Source organism: Perognathus longimembris, chromosome 1 (assembly GCF_023159225.1).
Source record: "Perognathus longimembris pacificus isolate PPM17 chromosome 1, ASM2315922v1, whole genome shotgun sequence".
In the NCBI taxonomy this organism is placed as follows: domain Eukaryota; kingdom Metazoa; phylum Chordata; class Mammalia; order Rodentia; family Heteromyidae; genus Perognathus; species Perognathus longimembris.
This window is the reverse complement of record NC_063161.1, coordinates 126,923,597-126,946,276: the sequence shown is the minus strand read 5'-3', so window position 1 is coordinate 126,946,276 and position 22,680 is coordinate 126,923,597. Positions and strand designations below refer to the sequence as shown.

General features: G+C 33.8%; 1 long non-coding RNA gene and 1 other non-coding gene across 2 annotated transcripts; one reads left to right on the top strand and one right to left on the bottom strand.

The window, feature by feature from the left end:
* Window positions 1-1,669: 1,669 nt before the first annotated feature.
* LOC125355979 lies at window positions 1,670-21,899 on the top strand. Its single transcript, XR_007211802.1, has 3 exons — window positions 1,670-1,680; window positions 9,492-9,496; window positions 21,759-21,899. It is a non-coding gene; the product is annotated as an uncharacterized LOC125355979 (long non-coding RNA).
* Window positions 15,709-15,815, bottom strand: LOC125342014. The gene has a single exon (XR_007209129.1). It is a non-coding gene; the product is annotated as a U6 spliceosomal RNA (small nuclear RNA).
* Window positions 21,900-22,680: the final 781 nt, after the last annotated feature.

The following is a 22,680-nucleotide window of genomic DNA, read 5'->3' as shown; positions in this document are numbered from 1 at the left end:
ATACTCCTCTGTGTTTGGTATGAATTTGACGTTTTATGTTTAGGCATTTTTATTTCATATTTACTACCACTGTCTACCTTATGAGGGCTCTTTAGCTTAAGTATGAATTTTTTTCATGTCAAGAATTTAGCAAATACTTTCTGTTACATTATTTTGTAGATGTAATCAAAATGTCAACAGTTGTAGAAAAATAATCTATAATCTAACTAAGCAGCAACTAAAAGTGATGATTTTGTAAATCATAAATAAATGAACAAAGAAGGGTAAAATTTCCAAAGTGAGCCCTTACCAAGAAAGACAGAATTGAGAAGTAAGCATACAAATGCTCAAAATTACGTTTTTAAAGAATTGCATAAAAATTAACTACAATTGTATTTTTACAAGAATGATTAAATTGCAAAGTACTGAAACCAAATTATTGAGAGAATGTGGAACATCAAATAATGCTTTCACTGTGTTGAGGTGAGTGCAGTATTTTTCAACCATTTTGTGGTTTTTTGTTAAGATCAACTAAAAAGTTATAATTGTTTCCATACTTTGGAGTTCATTTCACTTAGCTTCATCTATCCTAGACCTATACTAATTATTAACAATTTGGGAACCATGGAATCTAGACTTCTTTGGGTTTAGCTCACTTCACTTAATATGATTTTTCCAGATCTTTCAATTTATTTATGAATGGGGTGATGTCATTCTTTCTGATGGAAGTATAGAATTTCATTGTGTATATATACCACATTTTCTTGATACATTCAGCTATTGAGGGGCATCTGGGTTGGTTCCGTATTTTAGCCATGATAAATAGTACTGCAATGAATATGGTTGTGCTGGTAACTTTAGTATGGCCTTGTTTGTGATCCTTCACATAAATGGCCAGAAATGGAGTTGCTGGATAATAAGGGAGCTCTATGTTTAGTCTTTTGAGGAATCTCCATACTGCTTGCCAGATTCTGTGAAAATACTTCTTTTTTCTTTCATTTTTCATTCCTATAATTTATCCCCTGTTGTCACTGTATTTGATTTTGATACCCTGGGTATTTCATATATGTTTATCCGAATTAAGGAAGGGAAGAGGAACATCAAAATGGTGAGACAAAGAATAAAGTTTGAATCAATGCAACAGTGATGCTCACAAGAAAAAATGTTGGAAATTAGCTGTACAACTTGGGGTAGGAGAGTGCTGAGGGAGAGGGAAGGTGGGAGAAAAATGAGGGAGGGGTAATAATTATGACAAGAAATGCACTCACTAATGTACTAATGCAACTGTAACCAGTCTGTATATCATGTTAAAAATAAAATAAACTTTTTTAAAGTTATAATTGGTGATATATATGATATGCACTAATATTTTGTTATACATAAAGAATGAGTGAACCAAGCCAATTGGCATATCTATCATTTATCTTGCTTATAATTTAGGGAAGGAGTCATTTGAAATTTCTTTCCATTTGTTTGTATTCTATTTTTGTATTTCACATACATGAGATAATATAGAATTTGTATCTCTGTACCTGATATTATTTTCGTGCAGCCTAATTCTGTTTGCATCCACATTATTGCAAATTATAGGATTTTATTTGATTGATGGTTGAATAGTTCTCTTTTGCATATATGTACCATATTTTCTCTGTCCATGTGATAATTGATGAATCATTAGACTTATTTTAAATCTTGGCTATTGTAAATATGCTGCAATCTACATGGAGGTACAGATATTTTTAGAACATATGTTTTTAGTATAATTAGTAGTATCAGAATTGCTACATAACATGGATATTCTACTTTGTAATGGTTTGAGGATGGTCCAGAGTGTTTTCCATAATGAATATACTAATTCCAATTCTTGATCTTACAAAATAATCAGGATCAGGTACACTAACTACTTGGATAAATGCTATTTCTTCTGCTATCAATTTACTTTCTCTGTCATCTCTTCAAATATCTTTAAGGCATGTGATTGTGACTGTGTGTGAATCCCTATGTCCTTTATTAGTGTATGTATGATGAACAGGGAAATATACTTTACTTTAAACAATTGTTGACATGCTTAAAAAGTTATACAAATAATACTGTCCTTTTATAATGAACCATCATCTTAAACTTTCCCAATTACTACAGCAAAAGTTAGATTGAAGATATCACATTGATTCTGGAAGAAGGGAGAGAAAAATTTTAATAATATTTCTTAATTGGTTGAGGTATAAATGACTATAAAAGGAAGACTAGATATTCTAATATTTTAGACAAAGACTGATCATAGCATAATGCATGTGAAGGCAAAATCAATTTTCAGGAGCTGAGGAATTTCATAATTTCTCTACAGAAAATTCAGCTGTATTATTCTGTAAGAAAACATAGATGCTTTTTTAGGTGACTGCTCTTTACTTTAGTACAATATTTCCAATGTGACTTTATGTGAAAACAAAGAAATTCTGCTACAAAATTTCAAAAGGATTATGTATGGAACTATCTACCAAACAAATGTATATTTGCATATTATACCTTATATGCTATAGTCCATATATTATTTAAGAATTATATAGCTTCTCAGTAAATTGACTCATCTATCGATGCACATCTATAAATATCCATATTTTCACTCTTTCATCTGTCTGTCTCTCCATTCAATCATTCAATATTTATTAGTTGCCTATTTTCCAGGTCTACAGGAATATACTAAAATCTCAGATTCAAAAGTGATTTAATTATGTACCAGGTATGACACACAATCTTTTTTGACATATATATTTCCCTCAGCAAATGATTTGTATGTCACTGGCAGCATTTATTTCAAACTATCTTCTTGCAATTCCTACTGCCATTATTCTGAAAGAAGGTACCAACAGTCATCTCCAACTATAGCCATGTAATTTTTATACTTCTGTTAATTTTGTGCAAACACCTCTCTCGATGTCCATCTAGTTCTTACATTATTTAACCCATTGCCTACAAACAGAGCACTAAACATTAGATTTAATTCTAGACACATCATTCCTGTACACAAAACCATTTTTTTGTATTTCTGTCTCACATTTGCATTTGCATATCCTGTAGCACACTTTACTACAGTTGGACAATATTGATGGGCACCTTGTGACCTTTTATTAAAAGGCTTAAGCTTTTATTTGGGTAGGCATTCTTCTATAATATGTACCTAGTACAGCTTGATATTTATTTTATCATGGTTTGATTAAATAAATGTACTGTGGAAGAGCAATGCCACTATATTCCATTTCCAACTTTAAAAATATATACCATGACAAAAAAAATGGGTAGATACAAGAGTAAAAGTTTACTTTTAAAGGTTTGCAATGTATATAGCTTTAGAAGTACAGGAGGACTTATAGTGTGCAAATTAAGTTGATGGGATAAATTCTACTTCACACTCTCCACACACATATGCATGTATACATATAACGTGGGACCATTACACTAGGATATGGGAGAAAGCTTGGCTAAGGTGGGAAATAAAAGAAAGAAAGGAAGTAGACCTATACATAAAACCCAAATGACTATATCATTATAACACAGAGAAGACACAAGGAATTGGGGAAATTATAGAGAATACTAAGCATATGTTTCCAGAAAAAGTATAAGGAAAGATAAGTCCATTGGATTCTCAGAAGAGTGTTTTGAGATGCGAATAATCACTTATGTCAGATATTGATGAAGGTCGTCCAGGCTAAACAAAGACATCTTCCATGGATCTCAAAACATAAAAACCATGAATGGTCTCATCATGAACATCGTAATTATGATTGTGCAAGACACTTGATGGGAACAGAAAGTGCATGGAACGTTTCTTTAATGTCAAAAATGAGAGACAGTAGAGTATTCTAATTAAAGTTATGCAACCACAGAAGGCGGATTGCTGATTTTGGAGAAATGGAATAATAAAAAATAGACTCTTACTATGAATTGACTAAAATATAGTAGCACTTCATTTTGCCAGAGTAAATATTATTTCACTATTTATTTCTTACAGTTTGCATTAGAATGAAATATTGTCTTTGTTGTTCTTCATTAATCAAATTACATATGGTAAATAATTTTTCGTGTATTATTTTATTAAATAATGCCCAAATCTCATCTTGTGAAAATCTAGGAATAGTTGTATTTCTAAGCACATCTTTAGAGAGAAGGAAAAATAAATTTGAATTTGAAATGTTGACATTGAAACTTACATAAAATACACAAATAGAGATCAGATATAATCACTGAGGAACACAGATTTGCAGCTGTGTGACTAGTTAGAAAATAATAAATATTAGCAAAGGTAAAAGAATAGATAAGGTCACTAAAAGGAAGATGGAGACCTAAGAGAGAAATGACAATGCTATTTGGACAGGATAGATTTCATGAAGGAGAAAAACTGAAGGTTACTGAAGAGACAGAAATCAAATGAAAGAAAGAGCAATCGATATACTGGCGTCTGATCCGACCTCAAATTTGGACCAATAACTGAGTCTTCCCTTTTGGATATAGTAGCATGGAGTTATTGATGATGTGCTATAGAAAGAAAATAGGGTTAGAAGTGTTATTGCAATGGTTTGATGAGCACATTGTGTTTAGAGTAGAAAATAGAGAATAGTATTTATCTGAAAATAAAGAATTTTGACTATGAAAAGCAGGTGAGGTGAAGGCTGTCACTTGAGGTAAATGTAGATCAACAAAAAATAATCTTTCTCGATTTAAAATTGGGCATAGTTCAAGTGGAAGAGTCCTTGTCTAGCAATCATGACACCCTAGATTCAGTACTCAGTACTGTTAAAAAGAATCCCACAAGTATACTTCAAAAATAATTAGGCAGCCAATCTTTTCTGAGAGAAATTATTATAAAGGTATTATAAAGGTATCATAAAGGTAATGCGTCTTACATTCTAGGAAATATGCTAAAAGAAAGTAAGGTTAAGCTATTTTATGAACTTAGTATTAGAAGAGCTAAAAATTACTCTTTTGTGAATACATGATGTAGTAATTCATCGCTATCTAAATACTAGCACAGGTCCATTTTATTAGGATAATCTTATTCAGTAATAGGAAAATAATTAAAGCATTAAATATATCCTTTGTTCTTTTTCAGAAATACTAATAAACCTAGAAATATGCAATTTCCTGAAATTCATAGAAAAAGAATCTTATATGAGAACTTTTAAACAAGTAATTTAGATGTGCCATTCAAAACATTTCTATTGAAATTAAAAATACATCATTGCTCATGGTCTACTACTTAATTGGTGGACATATTTGATAATTTTTTCACTCTTCTGATTCAAACTTAGAATTTTTATATTTAGATGCTATCCATTTATTCCAATCATTGTGGAAGAGAAAATAGTTATTTTTCTTAAGGTAAAGTTTATGTATGCTATTAAAATAAAAACACAATCTTACATTTACTTTGACAATGTGATACCCTCTGAGAAGGAGGCAAAAGTAGTTGATTAATATGGATTATTTTATTCTCCAAGGACTGTAGTTATGTGATCTGATATAGTCACTTCATCAAAATGCTTATAGCACATTTTATACGTATTTAAATTAAATCCACATAATCTAAATAAAGTCAACATCAGAGAATAATATTTTATTATATGATAAAATTAAGCTGAAACTCGTTTTTCAAAATCCCAGAAGTAATGTATATTACTTCAGTATGTATATTATTTCAGATAAAGTATTGCAAATAAAAAAATTCCTAGCTTTCAGAACATATGGAATCTTAAATTGTTGGCCTAAAATAAAAAATAATTAAAAAGTATGTAGAGAAGATGAAAGTATGTGGAGATCATAGTGATCACAAAGACACAAGTTCGGAGTCATGATTCTTCAAACACAATGATGGATCTTGGTTTAAAAAATAACCTCTTAAATCCTCTCTAGAAAATGGCATCAATAGAGTTTACCACACCCATGCATCTTTCTTCTGAGAATATCGTATGTGAAATGTTTAGCAGAGAGAATTAAAAAATATATAGTTAAATATTGTTTTATTAGAATACTCACATTTTACAAACAATTAGGTAATTTAGGCATGGCAAGAGCTAATACCATGAATACCCTGTAGATTTGTAGATAAAATGGGAAGAATTATGGTTCTTCTCCTAGTAGATTTAGTATTTATAAGTGGAAAGACAAGTTAAAGGCAACTTACTTAAATTATTTTGACAGCCTGCAGTATACACAGTGCTTAACTTGGCTTCCTTCAGAACTCCTTACTTCCAATCAGATATTGAACCATCCTTGTGGCTTCTATGTCACCTAAATATTTTAAGAAAAAAAGAAATCCATACAAAGGTTTTTTAACATGACAACCTTTCTTAGAACACTTGGATATTTGATCTTTCTTATTTTCTCTAGTAGTAACTAAATTGGTAGCTCCAAAAATTTTTAAAAAGTAGAAATTTTTTGCAATCAAATGTAAAAATTTATATTTGCAGTTAAATTTCTTTTTTGTGGATAATATTTAATTGTCTGAAACATTCTCCTAAACTTAATAAAGTGAAAAAGGAAAACCCAAAAAATGTTTTAAATTTATGTTGGTTCATTATTTACTCACGAGACTAAAACTAAAAGCTAGACAATATGAAAAAGTGAGACTGATTACTCAAATAGTTAGCAGGACAGGCAGGATTAGAAAAAAAAATTATTGTTATGAATTTGTTCCATGGCATTATGCTTGATTTATTGTATAATGAGTCTAAAATTATTGAAAACATGTTACTGTCCCACAACTCCTATTCTGAAATGTCTGTATTTGAATATACATTAGAATTCAAAATGATTTAGGTGCATTTAAATTTGCCCTACATTATGTGACATCTCATGCAGAATCAGGTCTGGTACCTTTTATTAAAGTAGAGAGTTATATTTCTACACCGAGGCGTATGAATAACCACATTAAGCTGGACAGTAATAGAAATGGACATCTATCACCTTTTAGATCCATTCTACCTGTCAAGTAAATTATGAAAATTATGTATCTTACAATTTTTGAACTTTTAAATTAAAGCTAAAATAATATGGACATCACAGTGTTTGCTATTAGTTTTAATACATTATGCCAAATGTTGAGAGACAAAAGATATTCTTTGCATCACATTAGAGAGATACAATTACCCTATGTAAATAATAATGGCATTGTTTTCAAGGCTTTCCTGATAATAAGAATTACACTAATTTCAGAAAGAAAGTAACTGGGGTGGTCTAATATAAATTCACTTCTTCTCTGCCTTTTTCTATTACCATTTTAAGTTTATCCTCTGTACTTTCGGCATATTTGTCTGCTGAAAATTTAACTATCCTATATTGCAACTGGTCATACATACAGAGTACACACACACACACACGTACACACACACACACACACGTACACACACACCAGAATTCCTTTGCATGGAAGCTTCACATCTAGAGAACCCAATGTTTTCTCACTTGAATCTCTATTAAACCTGACACTAAGGTACAATGTGCTTCATCTTTAGTGTCTTCCACTGTAATTTCCTCTTTTATTTTTCTAATTTCACATAGTCCACAGACAGTGCTTTTGTTTTCCAATATGAGTGATTATGTTGATGTATTTGATATAGACACAATGAAAATTAATGAATCTACATTGTCCTAATACAAATATAAACTACAGTAACAGAAACAACCTTGTAAAGAAAACAATTAGTTTCAGAATACAGCAAATAGTTCAGTGTACAATTTTAGGGAGGAAAAATAGTAATGGCTCAAGTATCTAGACATAAGTAACTGAAAATTAATTAATATGTCACAGTAAGTCATAGTAGGCTCATTATGGCAAACCTACGTGCAATGATAATCTCATTTGTAGTATCTCTACAGCAAAAATTAGAACTTACTGAAGTTTTCAGAGTATGTAATGAATATCAGATGTGTCTGAACATTTTAAATGTTGCACAGCCCTGATAAAAGACACTTAAATTTTTGGCCCATGGTTTATATATACATATATTTTATAATGTTTATTACATGCCGAATATGTTTTGGGGTACTTTTGCTACATATCAGTACATAAAAAGTACAAGGAAATATACACCTAAATCATGTTTTGCATTAATTACCATAAAAGTATATCAGTACAGCTCCTGTTCTATTCAGCTACATCCTGGAGGTTCAAAAATTTTATATGACAGAAAGAAGTAAATGGAATATTTTTTACTTATCCCTTATATTGGCAAGTGACAACATTTTCTACCCAGACAAATATATAGAATTAGTAGTCAATAATATCTTGAGTAAAAAGAATTCTTAAACTATTTTTTTTGACAGACCAGAGGCTTGAACTCTGAGCTTGGGCACTGTCCCCAAGCTCCTTTCCTTCAAGGCTAGCCCTCTACCACATGAGCCACAGTGCCACTTCTGGCATTACCTGGAGAAAAATGTGTCATAGACCTTCCTTGTTTAAACTAAATTTTAATTAACAAATATAAGCAGTATATTTTCAAATTTCATGTGTACATCAATAGCACTGAAGAAAGTAATTATCTTTTTTATTTTAAATTCAACATGCTATATTGCACTAATCACTTAATAATTTAGAAATTTTTATATAGTTGATACTGGAATTTTCCACACAAAATATTTTAGTGTCTTCAAACATAGACTTTTTTTTCTTCCTTCTTAACATATAAATGTTTTACTTTATCCTATTGCATTGGCTAAAACCTTCAGTAATGTACTGAAACACAGGAGAAAGAATTTGTTGTGTTGTTGATCAGAGTTAGAGAGTATGAAAATTGTAAAGAATATATTTAAATTTTTTGTTAATATGTCTTTGGAATCTGGCATAAATGATGTCTACAAAAGTACGTCTATTTGAATATCTAACAACAATTGCCAATATTAGATCCTTATTACTATTTCATAATATTCATTGATGAAAAGTAAAGCATTATAACCAAGCCTTCTAAACATGAAGATTAGCTAACCTGAATAAAAATTCAATATGTTTATCTATACAGACAAAACTAGCTCATTTTTTAATGTCAGTCCTGTGGCTTAAACTCAGGGCCTAGGTGCTATCCTTGAGCTTCTTTGCTTCTGAGTAGAACTCCAATACTTGATCCACAGCTGTGTAAAGGCCACCCCTAGGAGGGCTCCATGCAGATGCCCCCAGCTATTTAAGTCTGTGCCCAGTACCTGAGTTACCTAGGTAACTGGCACACCTGGAGGCAGTTACCTCCTCCTTCTCTGAAGTTATATCCAATCCACCTGGCCATATCTCCCACACAAGATGGAGGCATGGGTAGATAGAAGGGAAGGAAGAAGGGAAAAAAAGAGAAAAGAGCAAGAGAGAGTAAGAGAGAAAAGGAATGAGAGAGTGGAAACTTGTGTTGAGCTGGATTATATAGGGAAGGCAGGAGATATGGCCAGGTGGATTGGATGTGACCTCAAAGAAGGAAGTAACTGCCTCCACGTGTGCCAGCTATCTAGGTAACTCTGGTACTCCACACAGACTTAAACAGGTGGGGTCCATCTGCATGGAGCCCTCGTAGGGGTGGACCTTACATTCCCGCCTTTTAATAATTATGAAAAAGGGTGTGGACTCTCTCTGGCTACTTCTTGCTAGTAAGTGGCTCCACTTCCAGGTTTTTGGTAGTTAATTGGAGAACAAAGTCGTGGATTTTCCAGTCTAGGTTGTCTTTGAATCTTAATCCTCAAATCTCAGCCTCCTGAGTAGGTAGGATTATAGGCATGAGCCATCCACCCCTGGCTTAGCTCATCTAGTTTTATAAGAATTGGTTTGACTTTGAAGAAAAGTGAAGAAATGTAAAAATTCATCTGTATGAATGAAATTCACCAACTTTTTGTCAGCTCATTATTGTTAACATCATCCCAGTGCTGTATCTAATAGTATCCCACAATTTAGTAGTTTTGCAGCATATGCATGTTTGTGTGCAATAATTTCCATCACAATCTGCACGGTGATTCATACTTGAAAAGCATACAAAATTATAATTCAATCCTATTTTGTAAAGTTTCTCTTTCAATACAAATAATCTTTCTTTCCTTGAGTTTCGAATTGGAATCGTTCAAATGAAGTGTGATACTAACAACAAAACATAAAAATATACTGCCATTTTTTTGGTATTTGAGTGTTAACTATTTGGCCAGAAAAATAGTTTGGCTTCAAGAAAATCTTGAATTGGGATTAACATTGCAGTAAATAGTTTCTAAAAATACTTTTGTATGTTGAACGAGAATGAATTGGCAAGAACACATATTATTGAATTCATTGTCATCTAAATCTTCTGCAAGTTTCATAAACTGTTAATGATTCATAGCACCTGTCATGTAGACTATGTAATTTTCACAGCTGTATCCATGGCAATTTAATAAGATTGCTTCAGAAACCAAGCACAAATATTTTCACTATGTACAATACAGTGAAGGAAGCAATACAGGAAATATTAGTCTCTTATTCCAGTATTCTTAATAACTATTTTGACCTATTTTTGAACTGTTTTTTATCTCTCAAGACAAAAACTAATGCCATGATATCTAGTCCAGTTTCTTCCCAACAAAGCTATTATATTACAAGATAATTCTACCACAAATTCAATTGGTTTGTCTGAAAAAGGATGACAGATTTGGGTGAGCTTGAATTCTTCGTGCAAATTTTTCTTGTATTTACTAATTGTACAAGCTATTATATTATCCATTTCTTCTAAAGCTAAAGATACTACTACACAGGCATTTAAAAAGTGGGCTTCCATAGAGAAATGTCCAACACATTCTCATTCCCTTTTCTTTTAATTTTAATTGCTGCAGTTCCTCTTGTAACCAATTCTTGGTGTGGTGTGGATTCTATGCTTTCTTTAAAATATTTAAACCATATGCAAACATTTTAAGCATTTAAAATAATGTATTCATTCTACAGATTATATAATAATTAATTAATTTTAGTAGTCTCTTATAATTGGTAATGGCCCTATTGATGATTATGGTCTAGAGCAACATTCATATAAAATCTGAAAAAAGACACATAGAAAGTTTTTAAAATGAAATTAACCATTACCATATTGAAATTATGCTTATGTAAAATACTAGAAAGTCATAAGCATATCCAACCTGCAAATACTATCTTTTGTGAATGTGGTATCTATACATAAGGGAAGACTTTGAGCACATTATTTTAAATAAAGTAGGTGAGGCTCATGTTTTCCCCAATAAGTGGAAGCAAGAGTTAACTTAAACTAATAAGAAAGTACATTAAGTAGTATGCAAGTATATGAAAATGCATTAACTGAATTATGGTAAATTCAAGGGAGAACTCTTTAATTCCTAATTAGAAAGTGAAGGTCAAAGTTCACCAAAATGAATACTAGGAGAAATACTTGAAATGGGAGGTTTGGTTAGGGGAGAGGAGCAAATGAATCAAGTGGAGCAGGGGACAGAATGCAGTCAAGAATTCACTTTATGTCCAAAGAAAGTTAAGGAGAGGAAAGGGGCTGGTTGGGAAGGACAAATGAAAACCTTAAAAGGACTGACACTGATCAAGAAAACATGTGTTCATAAAATGCTTTATTAAATGGCAAAAACTTTGTACAACTAATTAAAGATAATAAAATATGACAATATTATTTCTTGTGAGGCAACAGAGATCTGTTATACAACTTAATTAAAAGTTTAGGGCTGGGGATATAGCCTAGTGGCAAGAGTGCCTGCCTCGGATACACGAGGCCCTAGGTTCGATTCCCCAGCACCACATATACAGAAAACGGCCAGAAGCGGCGCTGTGGCTCAAGTGGCAGAGTGCTAGCCTTGAGCAAAAAGAAGCCAGGGACAGTGCTCAGGCCCTGAGTCCAAGGCCCAGGACTGGCCAAAAAAAAAAAAAAAAAGTTTAATAAGTTTATAATGTTAACTAAATATAAGTCCTAAAGGCTGTTTCCTTAGTTGCCCTAATCACAGTAACATTTCAAGTGTTAAGTGGGTATATATAACTATATATTATGTAGACATAGTTATATTTTTATATATAGCTACTTATAGTTAAATATTGTTATATATTTATAGTTATATATACTCAAGTATTGGTATATATACCACATATATTTAAATATAGTCATTATGTGCAAACACATTCATATATCAGCTTTTTTCTCCCACCAATAATGTTAATGTTATATCAGCTCACATAAAACTTAAAAGATTATTCTTCCATCTTCCTCTCTTTTTAAAGTTACCACTTTCATACATTTTGTCTACATAGGCTGTAAGCCTGTAGTAAAATTTTATTATTTAGGCTTTAAACAGAAAACTACATTTTAAGGGGATTTTAATATAATTAGAATGTATTTAATATTTAATACATAGTCATCACATTTAATTCTCTTTATTACTTTTTCAAGATTATAGATTTCCTTCCAGTATCGGTATTCTTTTGTATGTCCTAAATAACTTTCTTTTTTTTCTTATTATTTTCACTTATTTTTAGCTTTCTGAAGAATTCTGAATTATTATCCCAGCTAAAATTTAAATAAAGCTTTTGGAATACGTAGAAGACAGTAGTTTATAATGATGTACCTGAACAAGAGAAAACTCTGCTATGGGTCAAATACTTTGCTAGCTGCTCTGCCCCTTAAAAGAAATCCCAAAAGCTGTAATTGTTCTTGAAAGTTCTAGAATTTCAATGATAGATATGAATGTGTTTGTAAGCTTTGGAGAGGCAGGGGACGTGCATCTCGATAAGTGAACATTAGAGACACATTCGGGAATTTGGAGCAACAGCTCTGCCATTCACCACATATAATTCAAAGAACATCTATTGGCCTGCTCTGGAACCCGACTACAGCTTCCTCTCCTGGACTTGCAGTGCTTGACTAGCGAGGGCTCAAGTTCTATGTGTCTAGGCACCTTCCATCACCATATTGAATGCAGAGGGTGGAGATCAAGAAGCCCCTTCAGGTACAAATATATTACAGAATGCGGCACAAAACACACAGTTCTTACTATTGCTGCATGCTCTCCTTTCAGCTCGCTCCTGTGAACTCATGAAGATTGCCTAGCACTAAACAGAGAAGTAAATTGGGCTTGGTCTTTAGATGGTTCTACCCTCTATCCCCAGTGACAGTTCACAGCCTCAGCACTACACTTCAATGTTGGGAAACTGGGTGGAATGTATCTTTCCAGTGGTTAAAGGACTTGGAGCAGGGAACTCAGTTGTTTTTATTTTTAATTGAAAAAGAAACATAGGATGAAGTTTCACCCTTCAGTAGAAGCCAGTCAATACTGCCTATCCAGTTTTCATATTTCAGCCCAGCTTTAAAGTTGGAAGTTCATTATCTTACCTTAAACTGGCACAAAGCGTCTCTTAATCTTTGCTAGTATTTCACTATATGAAATAATGTGTACAAGCCAGGTGCCGGTGGCTCACACCTGTAATCCTAGCTACTCAGGAGGCTGAGATCTGAGGATCGCAGTTCAAAGCCAGCCCTGGCTGGAAAGTCTGTGAGCCTCTTATCTCAAATTAACTACCAGAAAACTGAATGCAGCTACAAGGCTCAAAGCGGTAGAGTGCTAGCCTTGATCACAAAGAGCTCAGATACAGGACCCAGGCCCCTGAGTTCAAGTCCCATGACTGAAAAGAGTAAAAAGAGAAAGAAATATGTTTATAATACTGTATATGAGGCATAAAACATACTCATCACATCTGCAAATGGGATATATCCATTTTAAAAAACTCTTCCTTTTGGTTTCTTTTTTTTCCTCTTAGGAAGCACCCTAACAACAGGAATCATCCACTTTTTTTTAATTGTGTTGAAGACTAAACAAACTAAATTGCTTAGCATGTTTCATAACATTCCTTAAGAAAAGGCTAAAGTTCATTATATTCATTTTTTTATTCCTTGGCAATTATCACTGAATCTTTTCACAAGTCAAATATATTCAGAAATTCCTAGTAGAATCGAAGAATTATATTTAAAAAGTATTAACTCAAGTATGGTATCAAAAGATAAAGGGTTACAAAAATATAAAATTTATTATTCTCTCTTGTCATTAATTACATTGGCTAGATTTCAATGGATCTTTTTTTTAGGTATCTTTTGTTTTATATAATAGCAGAGGAGCAAAAGGGACATATCAAATAATTTGAATAACAAATATGGAACTTGATAATAAATTTTCCAGATCCATTAATATCATCTCATCTATAAGAGGTATTGTGGTTTCCTAGGAAATAGAGTAGGATTTTCATGTTCTTCAATGTTCAGATATTGAGGCCAAAATACTTTCTAGACCAGGGAAGTTCCAGGAAGGCCAGGACATTATATTAGCATAGAAGATAAAGTAAAGACACATAGAACAGTCTGATGTAGAGCCTTGAACAGCCACCGCTCAGATGAGCTGTTCCTCCACTCATGAGTTCAAATGTTCTCCTCAGTGAGTGACTTCAGTATTTTTTCATTAAACTTTTTTCTTTATTGTCAAAGTGTGGTACAGAGGGGTTACAGATTCAGATGTAAGGCACTGAGTACATTTCTTGATCAACTTGTTACCTCTTCTTTTTTTTTTTTTTTTTTGGCCAGTCCTGGGGCTTGGACTCAGGGCCTGAGCACTGTCCCTGGCTTCTTCCCACTCAAGGCTAGCACTCTGCCACTTGAGCCACAGCGCCGCTTCTGGCCGTTTTCTGTATATGTGGTGCTGGGGAATCGAACCTAGGGCCTCGTGTATCCGAGGCAGGCACTCTTGCCACTAGGCTATATCCCCAGCCCCCAAGTTCTTTTTTTTTTTGGCCAGTCCTGGGCCTTGGACTCAGGGCCTGAGGCACCATCCCTGGCTTCTTCGCGCTCAAGGCTAGACTCTGCCACCTGAGCCACAGCGCCCCTTCTGGCCGTTTTCCATATATGTGGTGCTGGGGAATAGAACCGAGAGCTTCATGTGTAGGAGGCAAGCGCTCTTGCCACTAGGCCATATTCCCAGCCCCTTGTTACCTCTTCTTTAACAGACACTTTTCCTATAATGTCACTAGCCCTATTCTGAAACCATATCAATGTTTGCAGTAGTAGAACTTTAAGACAGTGAGAGGTAAATGCCAATTTGGAGTGGCTAAAGAAGAATGAATGAAATATTTGAGCAGCAATGACACACATGTTATTGAATGAATATTTTATTATATCCCAAATGGAATAATATTTTAATAGTTAGGGAGACAGAATCTAATTAAGTGAAATGTGGGAAAAAAACAAGAATGAAAAATATCTGTACAAATTAAGTGAACCTACCTTAACTTCAAGGGTCTTGAAAGCATTCATGAAAAAAGACTCATCCTACACACAGTGAAGCTTGCCCATTAAGACTTTCTTGGAAAATAGAATGTCATGAAACACTGGTAAGCCTTGCTTTGACTTTGATGCATCTCCATTTTAAAATGCATCAAAAGATTTAACTTTTTCCCCTAATTATCAGGAACCTTCCAGAGAGATTAGAATCTGAAAGTGAGAAATCAGCAACTGTAGATGTGAATGAGCCACAGAAGACTCCTTTCCTCTGAAAACAAACAACACCTTATTGTTCATACAAAGTATGAAATTTCTTATATGCTCTTTCTTACACTAATCGTGCATCTTGTAATTAATACTAACCCATGTTTAGTAAAGAGTGTAGTCACTTTCAATAGATGAATAGCTCCTTGAGCCATTGTGATCAGATAGGACCCAGTGCTGACTCTTTTTTTTTTTTTTGAATATGGAAGGCTTCACCAATTTGTGTGTCATCCTTGTGCAGGGGCCATGCTAATCTTCTCTGTATCGTTCCAATTTTAGTATATGTGCTGCCGAACCAAGCACCCAGTGCTGATTCTTGAGTTGGGAAATGGCCATCTCATCTAATGGAAAGCCAGTTCATGTCCGTTTAAAACCAGGAATGTTTTGTAACTCCTAAATTTTTAGAAAAGTTTTTTTTTTCTCAAATTTTTATTATCAAACTGACGTACAGAGAGGTTACAGTATCATACATTGGGCATTGGATACAATTCTTGTACTGTTTGTTGCCTTGTCCCTCATGCTCCCCTCCCTCCCCCCCTTTCCCTCCCCCCCCCCCAGTTGTTCAGTTCACTTACACCAAACAGTTTTGCAAGTATTGCTTTTATAGTTATTTCTCTTTTTTTACCCTGTGTCTCTCGATTTTGGTATTCCCTTTGAATTTCCTACTTCCAATACCAGTAAACACGGTTTCCAATATACTCAGATAAGATTACAGAGATAGTGTAGGTACAACCACAGGAAAGTGATACAAGAACATCATCAATAATAGAAACTACACATACACATAGGACGTTGAAAGTAGTTATAACTGTGATATATCACTTGTTTCCATATCATGGAGTTCATTTCACTTAGCATCATCTTATGTGTTTCTAAGGGTATAGCTATTGGGCCTTGTGATGCTCTGCTATGGCTTGCCTAAACCTGTACTAATTATTCCCAATAAGGGAGGCCATAGAGTCCATGTTTCTTTGGGTCTGGCTCACTTCACTTAGTATAACTTTTTCCAAGTCCTTCCATTTCCTTACAAATGGAACAATGTCATTCTTTCTGATAGAGGCATAAAATTCCATTGTGTAAATGTACCACATTTTCCTGATCCATTCATCTATGGAGGGGCATCTGGGTTGGTTCCAGCTTAGAAAAGTTTTTTTTAAAGTCTGGTCTAAAATGCCACAGGCATATTAACAGAAATATTGAAAGCCGTTAGCAGATTATATTATTTATTATATTGAGGCTCTAGGGGCTAAAAGCAGCTGAAAGGATGGCAATGCCAACAACTGAAATGGAAGACTGTCTAAATGAAGGCCCGTTGTCATTTATCTTGATGTGCAGAGAAGGGAAAATATAGTGGAACTCCTGTGCAAACAGAAAGAAGAGTCCCTGAATCCTTTCGTAGCTGAAAGCAGAGATGTCTGTCTGCTATTTCATCAAAGGGTATAGTTAAATATTGATGCTTCTCTCCCCTTTTGAATGAAAGAGCTACAATGAATAAATAAGAAACTGAATAAAAATGAAAGCACATTTTAGATTGCAGACTATACTTCAAAATGTGTTATGGTAATTATTAATAAAATGAAATATCATGAATACCAATCTTATTTAGTATATGGTGAATGGTGTAAACTCTTAGTGTTTGAATGTGCTTATTTCTTTTCAAAAATGGAAAATTATTCTACTCATCTAGATAAATTCTGACTTCACTGTTAGAAATGAAATACACTATAGGGTTATCATTACAGTACAAAAGGATTATGAAGAAAACATGGTCTAGAAGTTTCAGTTCATTCAGTACTCTTTGTCTGTGTATGGCAGTGAATAACTGAAAATATGAGTTAACTAATCCACATGGAAAATTTTCATCCATTATGATTGATTTTTATACACTAGAGAAAAAGGTAAATACATGTTTCATTGCCCATCTTTTTTTAAAATTTTAAGGGGGTAGCTCTATGTACTTGAGTCCTCCACATTAACAAAAACTCTATTCTGTAAATTGAATTTAGCAATATTCATTGTCTAAAATTTCTGTGCATTCGTGTGTGTGTGTGTGTTTGTGTAGCTCAGGAAAAATCTGGGTAGGAAGGGAGGGTACATCTAAGCAAGATGACAAGGATGGGGAATGGAGAATTAACAAGTGGTTAAATAGAACAATACTGTTGGTTTTTTTTTCCAGATCTGTGAAAAGCAGGCCTCAAATGAATGTCTTGTGAGGTTGGCAAATGCCACAGCATCAACTACAAAGGGAATGGGTATGTATCTGCTGAAGAAGAAGGCTTGATGACTTGAGGCACAACATTTTCATTCATTATGCCTTGCTGGTCATGGATCCTTTGAGGGAGGAATATCAAATACATACAAATACATAAATTCATAATTCTAAATCCATAAAGATTTTTAATGCTTGTGGTTATTTCATACTCTGCATAGTTCTGTAATGTTAAACAGAATTCTTCACAAAGATACTAATGTTTAAGCTTCACAGTCCTTTTTCTGACAGTTTCCTGGGTTTTGTAATACCTGTAAGTACTTATCATTTTGAAAGAATGTAGTTACTTTCCTTGGCCTCATAAAATATTTACTTATCAGTCTAAATTTAGTCGGTTGCTTAGTTTCCACTAAAACAGGGTAGTGTATTTAAAAAAAAAACAAAGAACACCCAAGTTAGGATGGATAGAGTATGTTTTCTCCAAATGATTCATCTGCACTGAAGCCACTTGTCTTCTGATTTCTGCTAAAGAAACTATGCAGAATTTCCCCCATTTATATGCTTCGATTGATAAATATAATTTAGATTTTGTTACAGTCAATGATAAGAACTCCATACCCAGTTGTACAAGGCTGGATCCAGAATCACTCCCCCAATTGCTGGGAGTCATGTTATCCCATTCTGTCTATCTTTGTAGATCCTGAAATATGAATTTATTTCTTTTTTTAATCATCTTAATCATATTATTATGATGATAGTGGTATTGATTATTATGAGTATTATCTTCAGTTGCACAAAAGAATTACCACTTAACAAAGCAGTTTATGAATACAGTGTCTCCCCTTTCAACCTTCTTACCCACTACAACCACCCCTTTTCCTCACTCTTCTTAATTTCATAGCAAACACATTGAGTACTTGACTGCATTCTTCCCCTCTTGTCTTCATGTATCTACTCTTTTCCCCTTGTCCCCACTCCATCCCTAATACCTGCTTCCTGCTGTTTTACTTTACTGAACTTTGATGATTTTGTCTTTCTAAGAAATTACACTCTTTGAGTTCTCCCTTGAATTTACTTTATTTCTGGAAATTATCACTAATACACTGTCAAATCTAAGTCTAAATGAAAAACTTGTAGGAAGGTATTCCACAGAAATTTTTTGAGTAAATAACTTAATGACGTTGAATTAACATTTCTATTTCCTTATTCATAGTCTGCGTTATGACACTTTTATCATCATTTATCCAAGAATAGTTGTTTTGTGTTCATTTACATTTTGGTTAACAAATTACAGTTTATTTAAAACCATATCCAGTATTTCCCCACAATTCTGTATGGTAAAATATTTCTTTAAAATAAGTAACCATATGAAGTTACCCTTCTAGGAATTCTTTTATTCTGGCTTGTTTCAAATTCCTATGTTTTTTCCACTATATTAGAATATCCATTATTAGTCAAGTCCGACATTTTCATGAGAACTTGTAGGGAGCTGTATTTTAACTTACAAACAATGAGGTCTCAGTCATATTTAGATAGGTTGCCCACATAGACTATAATACAAGGCAGTTAAAATGGTGACAGACTGAAGTAGAAATATATGAACTAACTCCGAAGGCACAGATCCAAGTGTTGTTTTTTTTAAAGAGATGGAAGGATTTAGAACAATACGTAGATAGCCCTGGACCCCTGATAGAGATAATGGGGGAATAAGAATCCAGTCTCTCATCAGAAACAGCACTTGAACAGTCTGAACTGGCATATGCCTGTAATCCTTAAAGACTCAAGCAGGAGGTTTGTGAGTTCAAGGCCACTCTGGGATACATAGAGAGACCCTATACTTAAAAAAATGTTAAAGAACAGAAAGGAAGGAGAAAATGAATAAATGAAAGAAATAAGAATGAAAGATGAAAGAAAAGGATGGAGAAAGGGGATGGGAGGACAGGAGAGGGAGGTAAAGGAAGAGGAGGGCAGGGGAGGAGAGATGAAGTAGCATTCAAACAAGAAAGCCTACAACAGCAAGATCTCTAGTCCAATAAGCAGATTCACTCTCTGATGTCAGTCAGAATGCAGTATTGATGAGCACCAACAAGGCTAACAACTGCAAATTTTCTTCAAATTTTTTGTATTTTTCTATTAAATTTTATTGTAAAGGTGATGTACAGAGGTTAGACTTACATAAATAAGTTAATGACTGCATTTCTTCTTGAGCAGTGCAATCCCCTCCCTTATTTTATCCCACCTTCCCTCCAGGGCTCCCCTCCCCCAAAGTTGTAAAGAATATTATTATTATAGTAATGTGTGTGTGTGTGTGTGTGTGTGTGTGTGTGTGTGTGTGTGTGTGTGTATACCGGAGCTTGAACTGAGTACCTTGTGCTCTTGGCTTACCTTTCCACTTGTCTTCTACCATATGAGTGACGTGAAGGAGAGGAGGATGCAGTCATAATATTCAATGTACATCCTATGAAACCAGGAAAATTGAAGGGATGGGTGGGATTGGGAGGAAAATTGTCTCATTCATGTGTTCAATCAATTCTATAAACTCTAATTTTCTGATTTGTAGATGGCAGACCACAAACTATACTGAGTTCATGATATAATAATGAATCATATGAAATAACATGTATTAAATGACTAAATCAGAATCTAGGGCATAAGATGTAACCACATGAATGTTTCATGAAAGAGCCTTTTAATACTCTGCATTATAGCACAGCTTCTGTAAAGAGATGACCTGGATTCAAATATTTGCTCTTCCATTCCAATCTGGATGACTTTGAGCTCACCACTAGCCCTGAATGACACACTGTATTTCTGTGCCTATTGAATGCATATATATATGCATATATATGCGTATATATATTATAACATGTATGTGTGTGTTTATGTATGTGTGTCACTTAACTCATCACACAATATAGGCACCAAACAATTGTCAACTCTTTCTATTAGCAGATTCTGTAAAAGAAGATAGAGCACACAAATAGAAGAAGGAAAGATGAGGAACTGCAGTCAGAGGAGGTGACATTGATGAATATGCATTGTACTAATAACCTGACTTGTAGAATTGCATCTTCTTCACATAACTACTTAATAAAAATTATTTTAGTCTTTTGAAGAACCTCCATACTGCTTTCCAGAAAGGTTGAACAACTTTGCACTCCCACCAATTGTATAGCAATGGTCCCTTTTGGCCACATCCTTGCCAGCATCTTTGTTATAAGATTTCTTGATAAAGGCCATTCTTACTGGGATAACGTGGAATCTCAATGCTGTTTTGATCTGCATTTCTTTCATGGCCAGAGATGTAGAGCATTTCTTCATGTTTCTAATGGTCATTCTCATTTCCGCTTCAGAGAAGTCTCTCTAAGTCATTAGCCCACTTATTGATGGGGCAGTTGTTTCTTTAAGAATTTGATTTGTGGGATATAATTTTTTGAGTTCTGAGTATATTTTAGATATACTTGTCTGTTGACTTGTGAAGATATTCTCCCAATATATGGGTTTTCTATTTGTCTTGCTAGCTATGTCCTTTGCCATACAGTAGCTCTCCAGTTTCATGCAATGCCATTTGTCCAACCTTTCTTTGATTTGTTGTGTTTCTGAGTCTTTATTAAGAAACTTTCCATCTGTTCCAAGGCCCCCTAGTGATTATGTTATTCCTTCATGTAAGTTTTTCAGGATATCTGCTTTTACCTCAAAGTCATTAATCCATTTAGAATTGATTGTGGTGCAGGATGATATATGAGAATCTAACTTTAGTTTCCTACTGGTGTTTAACCAATTTTACCAGGACCATGTGTTGATGAGACTGTCTTTCTTCCATCCTATTTTTTTTCATCCCTTTTCAAAGATTAGGTGGCCATAGGTCTGTGGGTTCATTTCTGGGTCTTCAGTTTTATTCCAATGGTCCTCAGGTCTGTTCTTGTGCCACTATCAAGCTGTTTTTTTATTACTATAGTTTTGTGATAGAGTTTGAAGTTTGATGTATATTCCTTCAGTTCTTTTCTTCCTGATAAAGATTGCTTATTCTATTCAAGGTATTTTTTATTGCATATGAAATTTTGGATTGCTAGCTCTATTTTATTAAAGGATGATGTTGGGATATTGATGGATATTGCATTGAATTTGTAGACAGCCTTTGGCAGTATTACCATTTTCACTATGTTAATCCTCCCAATCCAGGACCACAGTGGGGATGGGAGCCTGTTTCCATTTCCTTAGTAATTCTGCTTTAATTTCCTTTTTCAGGTTCTTAAAGTTTTCATCATAGAGGTCATTCACTTCTTTGGTTAATTCCTATGTATTTTTTGAGGCTATTACAAAAGGAGTTGCTTTCCTGATTTCAGCCTCACTCTTCTCCATTTTGGCATACAGAGCAGCAATGGATTTTGAGCATTAATTTTATACTCTGTTATTGACCCCGCAATTCCACTTCTGGGCATTTACCCAAATGATGACAAACAAGGCCATACTAAAGCAACCAGCACAACCATGTCCCTTGCAATATCATTTACCTTAGCTAATATATGAAACCTACCCTAATGAATGGATCAAGAAAATGTTGTACATAAACACAACGGAATTCTACGCTTTCATCAGAAAGAATGACATCATTCCATTCGTAAGGAAACGGAAAGACGGGAAAAAAATCATATAAAGTGAAGTTAGCCAGACCCATAGAAACATAGATCCCATGTTTTTTCTTATTGGTAGTAATTACTGTATGTCTAAGATAGTCCTAGCAAAGAACAATAGCTCAATAGCTATGTTCATGTATGATCATATAAGATGATGCTAAACAAAATGAACTCCAGGATATGAAAACAAGAACTTTTACATTGTTGTTGTTACTTTAAATAACAAAAATATTTATTTTTTCTTTCATTTGTCTTTGCCATGGTTTATCCCCTGTTTTCCTGTATTTGATTTTGGTACCCTGTATTGTATATAGATTTATCT